Below are 13,446 nucleotides of genomic sequence, written 5' to 3'. Positions count from 1 at the left end.
CATTTTTAAAAAAAAATACACTTACTAGACAACTGCTATTCTTTTCTTTTATGATTTTAATGAAAATTTATAAAAGTCTTGGATTTTCATTCATTCATTATTGCATATTTACTTTTAGGCCCCCCACCCCAGTTTGCTTTTTTCTTTGGAAAAAAAATTCTTTCATTGTTATACAGTCCCTGCCTAGACCACTTTACTATGCAGTTTTTATTAGGGACTCTTCTCATGCCAATAATACTTAATCATATATTCCTTTTATACAGCTTTCTCCCTCAACTGTTCTAGTGCCATGTACATTATTTATCCCCTTTTCTTCGTTTTCTCCCAACCTCCATGTCAGTCCTGTTTTATAACAGTGGCATTATGCAGTATTAGTATTTTTGTGACTGAGATATTTCACTCAGCATAGTGTCCTCCAGGGTCACTCATTTTGTATATTTCATGAGTTCTTCACTTTTCAGTGCTGTATAATATTCCATTCTGTGAATTTACCACAGCTTCTCTATCCATTAATTTGTTGATGGGCACTTGGGTTGTTTGCTATTGTGAACAAATCAACAATAAACATGGGGGTGCACATATCTGCTTGGGTGGCAGTTCTGGTTTCTTTAAGGTATATTTCCAGTAGTGGAATTGCTGGGTCAAATGATACTTCTATTTGCAACTTTTTGAGAAAACTCCTTACTGCCTTCCATAGTGGTTGCACTGTTTTACGCTCCCACCAATAGTGAATAAGGGTTCCAGTTTCTCCACAACCTCGCCAGCATTTGTTGTTTGCTGCTCGGTTAAATTTTGCTATTCTTTTTTTTAAAAAAAATATGGAACACTTCACGAATTTGCGTGTCATCCTTGCGCAGGGTCCATGCTAATCTTCTCTGTATCATTCCAATTTTAGGATATGTGCTGCCGAAGTGAGCACAAATTTTGCTATTCTTAATGGGGTGAGATGATATCTCATAGTTGTTTTGTTAAGTTAGTACACTTATAAGAACTATCATTTCCTTTCTATAATTTACATATTTTCCCATGTCTATCTCTGTTGAGATATTCATTCATTTATAGTTAGCATATTTCCTTTTTTTTGTTTTTTTGCATGAACATACTATTAATTTTAATAGGTACTTTGAAGTCTTTGTGTAAACACACCACAGTAAGATACTATTGACTGGCTTTTTATCATCCTTGAATAAGGAAATTATTTTCCTTTCCCTTTGTACATCTAGTAGCATTTGGTTCATAATATTGTTAGAGAATTTTTATAGCCATTCTGGATTCAGTTCTGTTGCTCTGAGCTTTAGTAGGTAGTTAACTTACCTAGACTTCAGCCTGCAAACCTAGCTCAATGCAGAGCTGCTGGTGACTCTGCTCCTTTGAAGAGGAGGGGCTAAGGAGAGCTAGCGCCTAAGATATTTTTCCTCCCTTCATCTGCATGATTTTGTAGTTATCCAATGATATGGACAGCTTTATTCTTAGCCATAAGACAGTAAGTCTTCACACTTTGCTGCCTAAACTGTATGTGGGTAAGGATGTTTTCGAAGGCTCAGTAAATTCACGTATCTCCTACTTTTCATTTTTTGCTTCCAGGAGTGTCCTGTATGCTTGAAAAACTTAGCAGTCAGCCAGAAATATGCAGATAGTATATTGTCATTGCCCTTCTTTGCCTCTTTCACTTCTAAAGTCTCCCCCCTTATATTTATAGCTACTCTGCCACTCTCTCTGAATCAAATCTATGTCTAGCTGGTAAACTTATGGGAGATCACCAACTCAAACTGGCTAGAACAGGAATTCCTCCAGGCAAAGACCCCAGACTTTCCATGCAGTAGGCCTCTCCATGATTGAAATCTTGATCTGCGGTCATCAGTTATCCCTTGTCCATAGTCATTTTCCAACATCCTAAAATAATTGTTTTTTCATCATTTCTTCAATTTTGTACTTATTTTCTGCAGAGGAAAATCACCTGGCTTCTTCATATCAGAATTACCACAAGTTCCAGGGTGTAAGTTTTATCCTGAGTGGAACAGGGAGCCCCTGAAAGGACCCAGGCAAAACTGGTCTGAGTCAGCTTTGTGTTTTTACTCTGGTAGTGCTTGGAAATCAATTGGTGGGAGAGCGTTTCTATGAGGATGCTTTTAGTAGCCAGTTACAAAAAAGACACAGAACAATCAGTTAAACGATGAACGAGGTTTGTTGTCAAGTCACTGAAAAGTACAGAGACAGGGCAGTGTAGTAAGGCTGGATATTTAGGGCATCTCTCCTTTTCTCTTTTCCTCTGAGATGCCACTGGATCTGTCTCAGCATCATGTCTTTGTTTTCAAGTCCTAATGGTAATAAGTTGTCTATCAGTAGCTTCTAACCTCCATGCAGCCTCAGTTATATCCAAGAAGAATCTTCTCTTTCCTTGATGTTTAACTTGGCTTCCCTCCGACTTGACCAGCATGGTCCAGTGATCGCTCCTGAACTAATGCCACCCCACCCCCCAACCCCAGACCAAGGAATGCAATATGCATGTTGGCTTTGATTTATCAGGATCCCTGTAGCTGGGATTTGCAGGGTCCACGCTGCTAAAGGTTTCAGTCAACTCAAAAATGCCTTGGATAAAAAGGTCTAGCAATCAATTTCCCCCAAAACATCAACCATTGAAAATGCCCTGGGGCACTCAGAAACAGATGGGGTTTTGGTGAGTTGGAATCAATTCAGTGGTAACTGGTTTGGCTTTTTAGGGGGCTAAATGTGGGAATGAAAGGACTGAATAGAAGCTGAGGAGGCAACTCACAAGGTTTGCTCCAGGGTCCCAGGGTGGAAACAGGAAACCTCATCAAGTGGCCCATATTTCATTCTACAGGGCAAGACTTTGAACCACCACCTGCTTCTAGGTTCTGGTCAGCATTGCTGCAGAAAGATTAGCCGTGAGACTAAACTCCAGCCCAAACATTTTGCAGTAGCTTCCTAGGCCAGCCTGGTAGGCAAAGGAGGGAGGGAGAGCCACAAAACCCAGCAGTCCTATTAAATATTCCACTCAGCCGAGATTGAAGCCTTGGGAAAATAAATCTCCCATTGGTAATGAAGGGATTAGGATGGTGGTTGTCAGTTGTGACGCAAATGCATTGGCTGCATCCCAGGAACGGTACTTTTACGCTCCAGAGTATCCATAAGTCACTGAAGGGGCGGGGGACCAAAAAAATCTAGTAATTGAAAATAAAAATTAAAACCACGTCTAAAAATTAGCCCAAGGTTTAGCCTAGAGAAGGGAAAATTATAATTGTATCTACCCTCCTGCAATATTTTGGTCTGATTGCCCTAAGGAATGCTCTGCACAACACAGAAACACGTTCCCCCTTGCGTGACTTTACTGCATGTTCTCTTCTATTTCTCTCCCCAGTTCAGAATGCTGAATCTGTGTCCTAACCCACCACCACCTAGAAATATCTTGGCCACTCATTTCCCAGGTCTTCCCTGAAGGGCAATAAAATTAAACAAAGGATTTGGAGAGCATAGCTAAGTTTGACCCTAGTATAAGATCCAAACGAGACGAAGGTTGATCTGCTAAAGAAATAAAAAAACAAATCTGTTTCCATCAACTGTATGTCCCCGTGTTGACTGTGTGATCTTTTGAAAGGAAAACACCAGATATTTTGTCCAGGGCACCTCTAGGTGAATTTGAACCAATAAAAGTTTGTTTAGTAGGTAGACACTGTGCCAACCAGGCACAAAAGAAATAGAATAATTAAAAAAAAACAAAACAACTCAAGATCATGAGTTTGGTTTGAGGGAGTTTTCCTCCTAAATGTAAAAGCCAGTCATGATCAATGTGGAGACCTTTTTAAAAATAAAATAAAGCAAGTGTTAAAATGTAAGCAAATATTCTCTCAGTGGCTTTTGGGTCCCATTTTTGTGGTGATAACTCAGGTTTGCTGTCCTCTCAGGCTCTGTCCCATGCTCCCCCTGCCCCCAGCATGCCCCTCTTTGTACATGAGGACAGATGACATCACAAGCTTGGAGAACAGGAGTCAGACTCTGGGCAGTTAGAATTTCAAGTAAGCCCTTGGTCCAAAGAGAAAGACGAAAAATAGAAGATCAGCTGGAGCCTGTTCTTCTGATCTGAAGATACAAGATTAAAGAGCATTTAGAGAAGGAGGTCCCTGGATGGTGGGGGCTTGCTCTTGAATACTAACCATAGAACTTTAGTCATCACACTCAACCAGCCACACCATGGAAGAAAGGCCTGGCTGTCTGCATCCATAAGGGTTAGAGCCAAGAAACCCCCCTGGGGCAGCTCTACTCTGTAAAACAAGAAGCTGCCAGGAATAGGCAACAATGTGAGAACAGTAAGTTTGGAGCTTTGGTTGGATGACAAAGGGAGAAACAAAGAACCCACCAGCTGCTCCATGGAGAAAGATGAGCCATCTCCTTCCATGACATTTAGTGCCCCTGAAAACCTGCTAGAGGGTCAGCTATGGCTTGTTTCTGACTTGACAGCAAGCAATAATAACAACAACTGCTGTTATTAATGTTCTTGAGTACACCCCACCCCTGAAGCCATGGTAGCAGGTGGAAGACTAGAACCCCAGGGACAGACGGTAGGACTCCCCTATTGGTAAGGCCCAGCAAAGTAACCACAGCTCAGAACTCGGCACCACAGGTCATCACCAGCTGGCTTGTCCATGTAGGAGTGGAGCACCAATCAGATGGCAAGCAAGAAGCTGACTCTGAACCAGCTCTGAGTGTTTCTGCATGTCCCAGCAAGCAGGACACATGTGAAGACATCCCTGTGGGCCAGACAGTCCAAAGTGGCCCCAAGGTCAGCATTCTGAATGTGGGCAGGTCATCAGAGAGTGGCCAAAACAAGGGTATACCAACAGATAAACAGCAAGAGAAGGTGAGGGTCACCGCGGCTGGCCATGATGCCCTCCCCAATGCCTCAGTCTTGACAACAAGAAGACTCATCTCTAAGACTATAAACCTTTCATGCATTGAGAGGGAAGGGAGGCGGGGCGCGGGGCAGGTAGGCATAGTCTGTAGGGAGTTGCTCTGCTAACCCAAAGATGACACAACCGCCTCTCTGGCAGCTTGAATCCACCAGCTGCTCCATAGGACAAAGATGAGCAATTTCCTCCCGTGCATGCACAGCCTCTGAGAATCCACTAGACAATCAGCTATGAGTCAGCTTCAACTTGACAGCAATGAGTTTGAGTCCCTTTCTTTTTTTTTTCATACATACACACAAGACACACATATCATTGGTTTTGCTTCTCCTGTAATTTTTCCAAAATCCCAACTGAGTATTGTCCCTGCCACAGGGTCTTCTCTGATGTTGACAACTATGTCTATGACTCACTTCTGGATACAGAGGCAGAACAGACCCTTCCAGACAAGTCCTCCACTGAAATCCACCCTCCAAGGGGGATGCCGCTGGGCTTTCAAACATAGACGGCAAAGCGTGCACCATCAGAGCCACATATTGGCCACCATGATATCTCTGTCAACTGGATGAGAGTCTGTTCTTATAAGCTACTAGGTTTGAGTTATCTTGTAAATATAGGAAATGAACAAAATAAGGGAAAGCTGGTGAAGGAGCCTGGGGATGCGAGAGTTTGAACAGCAGGAGTGGTGGAAGGGTGCCGGAACTTGTCTGGTACTCGGCTTTGGAGTTACACTGAAGATGGCAGTAAGGGAGATAGGCTCTGGGGCAGATAAAAAGACCACTGTAGGTGAGGAGGACAGCATGAAAACAAGAGGACATATCTGTAGTGATAGAAAGAACTTTCAGCTTACCTGAGACTTTTTGTGTGTGTGGCAAGGACAATTTGGAAAAAAAGGTCGTTTCAGAGCCACCAGGAACCTGGACAGGTTACTATACTAAAGACTGCATCATGTACCTGTGCAGACTATTTTTCCAGAATATTTCTGGAGGAGAAAGCATAGAGACAGAACAGAAGTGGCAGGTGATTTGGGGAGAAGGCAGGGAGGAATTAAGCGTGCTTGGTTATAGAGGACAGAATCCTTTGGTGAGGAATAGAATGAAGACACAGCCAAAATGATAAACAGATTGTGAGTCCAAAAATAGAAATGGCCATGTGGTTATGAATGATTGAAAAAATCTTATTTTTATTTAAGGAAATGTTTACAAATCTTATTGTAAAACTTTTTTAAAACAGGACTTCATCTCTTAAAAGCTCAACTATTATTTTTAATTAATTTTAATGAAAGTTTACAGAGACTTTGGATTTCCATTCATTCATTGTTACACTTTTCTCCCTGCCCATCCCTCCCCCTAATTAACTCCTTTTTAAAAAAATAAAAGAAAAATGTGTGCATTGTTATACAATCCCTCCCCCGCAAGTCCACGCCACTATGCAGCCTTAGTTTTGGACTCCTGTCATGACAATAATGCCTAATCATATATCCCTTTTAAACAGTTCTCTCCCTTATCTGTTTCAATGCACTATACAATGATTTCTATAATCTTGCAGTAATAATAGCATTTTCTTCAATCTCTTTCTCACTGTAACTTGAAAGCTCATGGCAGTTATGAGTGTTCACATGCAAATCACTCTCTTTCCTTTGAAATAAACACACCACACGCTACTTTGGTACCATATTTTATATCAGTTTCACAAAGTTATTGACATAAATACCTGGACAATCTCCTGTTTTCCTATGAACATACTGCCCAGATGGCCAAGCTATGAATACAAATTTTAACTCCAGCGCTCCAACTCTTTAGAAAATGCAGCAGAATGTCTGAGCCTCATCAGCAACCCTTGGCTGTCTGGCAGCCACATCACAACCCAAGGAAACAGGTTATTTTACCATAAATATCAAAACCCCATATTTGACCCAATGAAGACATTCATTCTCAGAGCACTTGGCAAAGCAAGGCTTCTGCGTGGAATGCTGCCCCTCAGACTCCAGCAGGACCCCAAAGCCCATTGAAAACCTGGGAGGCCCAGGACCCACCCATCAGCCAGCTCTGGCCGGGTCCCCAGGGCTGGTGCCCAGGAGACAGGGCGGGCCCAGGCGTCTGCGCCTTCTGGGTTTGCTGCCCAGGCCTATATCTCTTGAAGCCAAAGGCATTCTGGGATCAGCAAGAGAAACCCAACCTCTTCTGGTGAGGTCCCAAACATCAATCTGGACCTCCAGGGCCAAGGTTCAAGGTTGTTCTTGGCTGGAGAGGCTGGCACAGTATGGTGGCCACCAGGCGTCTCTGCCAGGCTGAGCATCCCTGTCTGGACTCGCACAAATGCACTGATTCCCTGGGACATTGCCCTGGCAAGCTGCAGCTGCTGGCTGGGTGACCCCAGCTCAGCGGGAGGAGCTAGATTTCCCAGTAGACAGCTTCCAAATTCCATTTGCCATCTCCAGCACAGATCTGCCGCCAAGCTCAGTGATCTTCCGTGTCTCTGACTCCTACGCAGCGCGGAGACCCTCGGCCTGGCATGTTTCTGTGCCGTGGCCTGCACGGACTTCTCATTTCTTTTCCAGTTGCAACTTGAGTAGAGTCTAGACCCTGCTTCGCCAAGCCTTATGCCCACATTTCTGAAATTGGCACAGCAGGAAACAGGTTTTTGACAAAAACTGAATCTGGACCAGGGGAAGGGATGTCCAGAGAACTGGGATTACAGTGAAGGCTGTGAATCTGATCCCTGATCCATAGAATCAGGTCTTCAAAAGGCGGCAGGCAGAGCGTCTCACACCCTGCTGGGGGCCTGCTGTGAACTGGGCTGGGTTCGGCTCTGTCAGCCTTGACTTGAAACCTAACAACCAACTAGTAAGACAGCCTGGTTTTCTGGACCATCTCCCTCCCAAGGCTGAGTTCTGCCTCAGTTGCCCTGGGACTTCCTGCTTTTCTGGACATCTGGAAGGCCCAACATACCTAACAGGCTGGTATATCTTCCACACTGTCACCTACTGCACTGTGACAGACTAAGGCAAAATCATAGTAAGTTCATTTAAATTGGTTTCATTAAAAGCCATTTCTTTTCACTGTGTTTGTACACCCACTGCTATCAAGTCAATCCAAACTCCTGGCGAATCATTGTGTTGCAGACAGTAATGTTAGCAGATCACCAGGCTATTCTTCTGCGGTGGTAGCTAAATGAAGACCATTTGGGATACTCAGCAACCTACCATCCCTTGTAGTTCTAGTATAATGAAATCAAAGGATGTATTACTGCAAATAGTTGAGGATTGATTGCTTTTATGTGACATCTTAACAATAATCAAAATGACTGGGCTTTCTCCTTCTCTCTTTTCCATTGTAAGGTGCTAATGGGGAGTAATATGCCAGTGGGATTTCACTAAAGGGAAAATACAATTTGCAGAGACTGCTGGGGCAAGGCTCCCATTTGCGGTTGTTTAAGCAACACCAGATAGTTCTCGAGTTAAATAGGTCACAGATAGAGGCTGAGGGTGATATTTTTTTCTATTCAAAAATGCTGTGGTGTTCCTGTTTAAGATGATGGGAAGAGACCACAAATTGGATAATCAGCACCGAGATGGATAAAGGTGGATAATTAAATCCAGACCCACACAGAACTTTAGAAACACTGCTGCGTCAAACGAGCCAGACACAAAAATACCTAGATATGAAATACTGAGAATAGGCAAATGCACAGAGACAGAAGTAGGTTAGGGCTAACCAGGGGCCATGGGGACAGGTGTAGAGTTACTACCTAAAGATCACAGAGTTTCCACAGGGACAAAGAACCAGATTTATTAAAAATAGTGCTGATTATTGAGCAGCACTGCAAACAAATGCTACTAATGTCATTGCATGTGAATATGGTTTAAACGGAAAATTCAATGTTATATATATTTTATCACAACAAAATACATTTTTTTCATTAAATATGAAGATTCTCACCACTGGGCTGATTGGCTGCATCATGATGGATAGTGAAGAGATTGAGATTGTAAACAGATTTAGTTTGCTTTGCTCCACAATCAGTACTCTTGACACCAGCAGCAAGGAAATTAAAAGATGTATTGCATTGGGGAAGTCTGCTGTTAGGGACCTCTCCAAAGTACTGAAGAGCAATGATGTCAGTCTGGAAACTAAGGAGTGACTGATCCAGGCATAGTCCTTGCAATCACTTGCTATACATCAGAGAGTTGGACAATGACTAGGGAAGATAGAGGAGAATTGATGCTTTTGAGCTGTGGTGCTAGAGAAGAGTATTAAACATACCCTGGATGGCTAAGAAAAGAAACAAGTTCATCCTGGAGAGGATTAAACCAGGCTGCTCCTTGGAAGCAAGAATTATGAAGCTTCATCTGATGTACTTTGGACATGTTGTAAGAAGAAACCAGTCCTTGGAGAGGGGTGTCATGCTTGGGAGGGTGGAGGGACAGCCCAGAAAAGGAAGACCCTGGATGAGATGGATTAATTAATTCAATGACTGGGGTAATGGGGGTAGGTGTGTCAGAGACAATATGATTGGCACAGTACAGAGCAGGGTTTAGAGCTGTTGTACATAGGGTCGCTATGAGTCACAGGTGACTCAATGGCACAACAACAACATAAAAGTAATAATTAGCTGCCATGCAAAATGAATTTGTTCTTTTATTGGAGGCTCCTGACCAAGCATGTTGTTATGTGCCTGTCACAACCAACTCTCAGTAGATTTTCAGAGGTATGGGAGGAGATTGCCCCTCTTTCTCCTTTGGAGCAGTTGGTGGACTTAAACTACATTCCTTTGGGTTGGCAGCACAACTCCTCACACAGTAGTTCACCTCAGAACTCTTCTAGAAGACTGCCTCAGTCAGGAGAGCCCCCACCTGATGCCCAAGCCCAGATACTGATCCCTCCTCCCTGTGACACCAGCGCTCCACTCAGTCCTCAAAGAAACAACTCTTTCTCCTCCTATTTTTCACATATGTCTTCCTTCTCTTAGTCCCTACTCTGTCAAACTAAAATTACAAAACAAGGATGCAATTCAGAAATAATTCCCCATTGGGATTAAAAAGGAAAAAAGATGCAAAATTGAAGGTAACTTTAATCTCACCAATGGGCCAATTAGCAGCATCATGATAGACAATGAAGAGATTGAGATTAATAGCATCAGCTTACTTGGCTCCACAACCAACACTCTTGGAACCAGTAGCCAGGAAATCAAAAGACAAATTGCACTGGGAAAATCTACTGTCAGAGACCTCTTCAGAATGCTGAAGGGTAGATATCAGTCTAGAAAGTAAAGTGCGCCTGATCCAGGCCTTCACCTTCGTAATTACATGCTATGCATCAGAAAGCTGGATAATGATTAAGGATGATAGGAGATTTTTATGTCTTTTAGTTGTAATGTGGGAGAAGATTATTGAATATACCATGGACTGCTAAGAGAACAAACAAGTCTGTCCCCGAGAGGGTGAAACCAGGCAACTCCCTGGAGGCAAGGATTTTGAAGCTCAACCAAGGACATGGTGCCAGGAGGGATCCTTGTAGAAGGACATCATGATTGGAAAGGTAGAGGGACAGCTCAAGAGAGGAAGACCCTGGATAAGAGGAATTGACTCAGTGCCTAGGAAAATGGGAGTGGGTGTGTCAGAGACAATGACATTGGCTCAGGATAGAGCAGGGTTCAGAGCTGTCATAGGTTTGCTATAAGCCAGAGTCAACTAAACTGGCACATAACAACAACGTAAAAAAATATGCATTATGCAAATGACCGAATCTTGCTGCAGAAAGTGAAGAATTCTTGAGCACTTACTACAAAAAATAAAAGACCACAGCTTTCAATAAGGGTTACATATCAACATCAATAACACAAAAATCCTCACCACTGGGAAAACAAACAACATCATGATAGAGAAAAGTCTAAAGTTGTCAATGACTTCATTTTATTTGGATCCACAATCAACATCCATGGCAGTAGCAGTGAGGAAATCAAAAGGCACATTACATTGGGACAATGTGCTGTCAAGAAACTCTCCAAAGTGCTAAATGAGCAAGATGTCAGTTTAAAACGTAGGATGTATCTGATCCAAGCCATGGTATTTTTCAATTACTTTGTAAACATTGTATAATAAAGACCTATGAATCAATGCTTTTGAATTGTGATGTTGGCAAAGAGTACAAAGAACAAACTTGCCTGTCTTGGTGGAAGTGCATCAGGGTACTTCTTAGAGGCAGGGGTGGTGAAACTTCATCCCTCATACTTTGAGCATGTTGTCATAAGGGGCCAGTCCTTGGGAAAAGACATCATACAGAGAAGGTAGAAGGAAATGAAGCGAGGAAGACATCAATGACATGAATCAAAGAGATATAAGGATCAATGAGATCCTTTTTGAAAGCTCACTCTACTGTAAGAAAACAGACTGTAAAAGACACACAGGTAGAGAAGTAGGGTGTCCAGTTCACTTGAAATAATGCATCTGCGTGATTTTGATAGTTTGATGTTAATGAATATTTTCTGTAGCTTTGAAGAATCAGCATGTTTCATGATTTTTTAACGTTTGTTTGAAGCAAGATCTATACAATATTCTCACATTGTTTTTAGTTGACTTACATCTTTAAATTCCACAATCAGCACCTGGGCTAGTTTTCACAGCTGATATTGAGCTTCTCCAGAATTCTTTCCACAGATGTAATCAAACTGATTCCTACACATGCTACCAGGTGAAATCCACGTGTATAGCCTGTGTTTATGTTTCTCATAAAAAAGTATTTGCAATGAACAAATCCTTAATTGTGCAAAATTCTATCATTCAATCTCCAGCTTCACTTTTTTCACCAAGCCCGTTTTCCAATTACTGAACTTCTTCTCTGTTCCCAACTTTGCATTCCAGTCACCCATTATTATTAATGTATCTTGACTGAATGTTCAATCGATCTGACTGCAAAGGTTGGTAGAAATCTTCCATTTCCTCCTCTTTGTCCCTAGTTGTTGGTGCACATATTTGAATGATAGTGGTATTCACTGGACATCCTTGTATGCGTATGGATATTTTCCTGTCACTCACAACACTGTATTTCAAGATGGATCTAGAAATTACTTTTTTAACTATGAAAGCAACCCTATTTTTCCTCACTTTTTAATTTAAAAACTAGGCCAGGAGCTGATTGTGGAACAGACCACCAGACACTCATATGCAAGTTTAAGCTGAAACTACAACTACACTTAAGAGACACTAGATACAGCATAAAAAATTGTCAGCAGTGGATGTGTTCCAGAAGCCAAGAAAGCTTCAGAAACAAGCTGTCAGATCATGGGTCGGACAATGGAAGATAAATTCTGAAGGGATTTGGTAGAAGTGAAGGGGTATCCTGGTGGAGGGTGGAGCTAGGAAGTAAGTGGGTCAAGGCACTGGGCTAAGGGCAGGGGCAACACTTTAACTAATAGTTAACTCCACAATGAGGGATTTATCTTTAACGGCTCCACAAATTGCTTGTCTGTCATATACTCCTCTAAATCTAAACATTCAGATTAAGACAAACTAGGAAGAAGGATTGGCCATCCACATCTGAAATAGCAGGCCTCTGAAAACCCTATCTATGTACAACAGAACACAAGTAGACTAACAGAAAGGGCAACCTAGGTAGAACTTTCAAGTATGGAAATACAAAGGAAGAGGAACAGTTGTAAGCAGACCCTAGTGATTGGAACATGGAATGTGAGAACCATGAATGTCAGAAAATTAGAAATTGTTAAGAAAGAAATGGAACGCATAAATATTAACATATAGGCATTGGAGAGATGAAATGGACTGGCATGGGACATTTTGAGTTCAGATGATATTATGATATATTACTCTGGAGATGAAAAGGTGAGAAAAAATGGGGTTGCTTTCATAGTTAAAAAAGTAATTTCTAGATCCATCTTGAAGTACAACATTGTGACAGGATTATATCCATACGCATGCAAGGAAGTCCAGTGAAAAACACTATCATTCAGATATATGCACCAACAGCCAGAGCGAAAAAAGAAGAAATAGATTATTTTTACCAACTTTTACAGTCGGAGATCAATCGAACATGCAATCAAGATGAACTGATAATAATGGGTGACTGGAATGCAAAAGTTGGGAGCAGAGAAGAAGAATCAGTAGTTGGTAAACATGGGCTTGGTGAAAGAAATGAAGCTGGAGATAGAATGATTGAATTTTGTACAATGACTTATTCATTGCAAATACGTTTTATAAGAAACATAAACACAGGTTATATACATGGATTTCACCAGATGGTATACATAGGAATCAGATCGATTACATCTGTGAAAAAAACCACTGGAGAAGCTCAAGATCAGCTGTGAAAACTAGGCCAGGAGCTGATTGTGGAACAGACCACCAACTACTCATATGCAAGTCCAAGCTGAAGCTGAGGAAAATTAAACCGATCCACAGGAGCCAAAATATGAGTTGGAGTTCATCCCACCTGAATTTCAAAATCATCTCAGGAACAGGTTTGAGGCCTTGAACACCAGTGAGTGAAGACCAGATGAGTTGTGGGAG

The sequence above is a fragment of the Elephantulus edwardii genome, unplaced genomic scaffold (assembly GCF_000299155.1).
Source record: "Elephantulus edwardii isolate Elephantulus edwardi_28Jun2011 unplaced genomic scaffold, EleEdw1.0 scaffold00051, whole genome shotgun sequence".
In the NCBI taxonomy this organism is placed as follows: domain Eukaryota; kingdom Metazoa; phylum Chordata; class Mammalia; order Macroscelidea; family Macroscelididae; genus Elephantulus; species Elephantulus edwardii.
Note: the sequence above shows the minus strand (reverse complement) of the source record.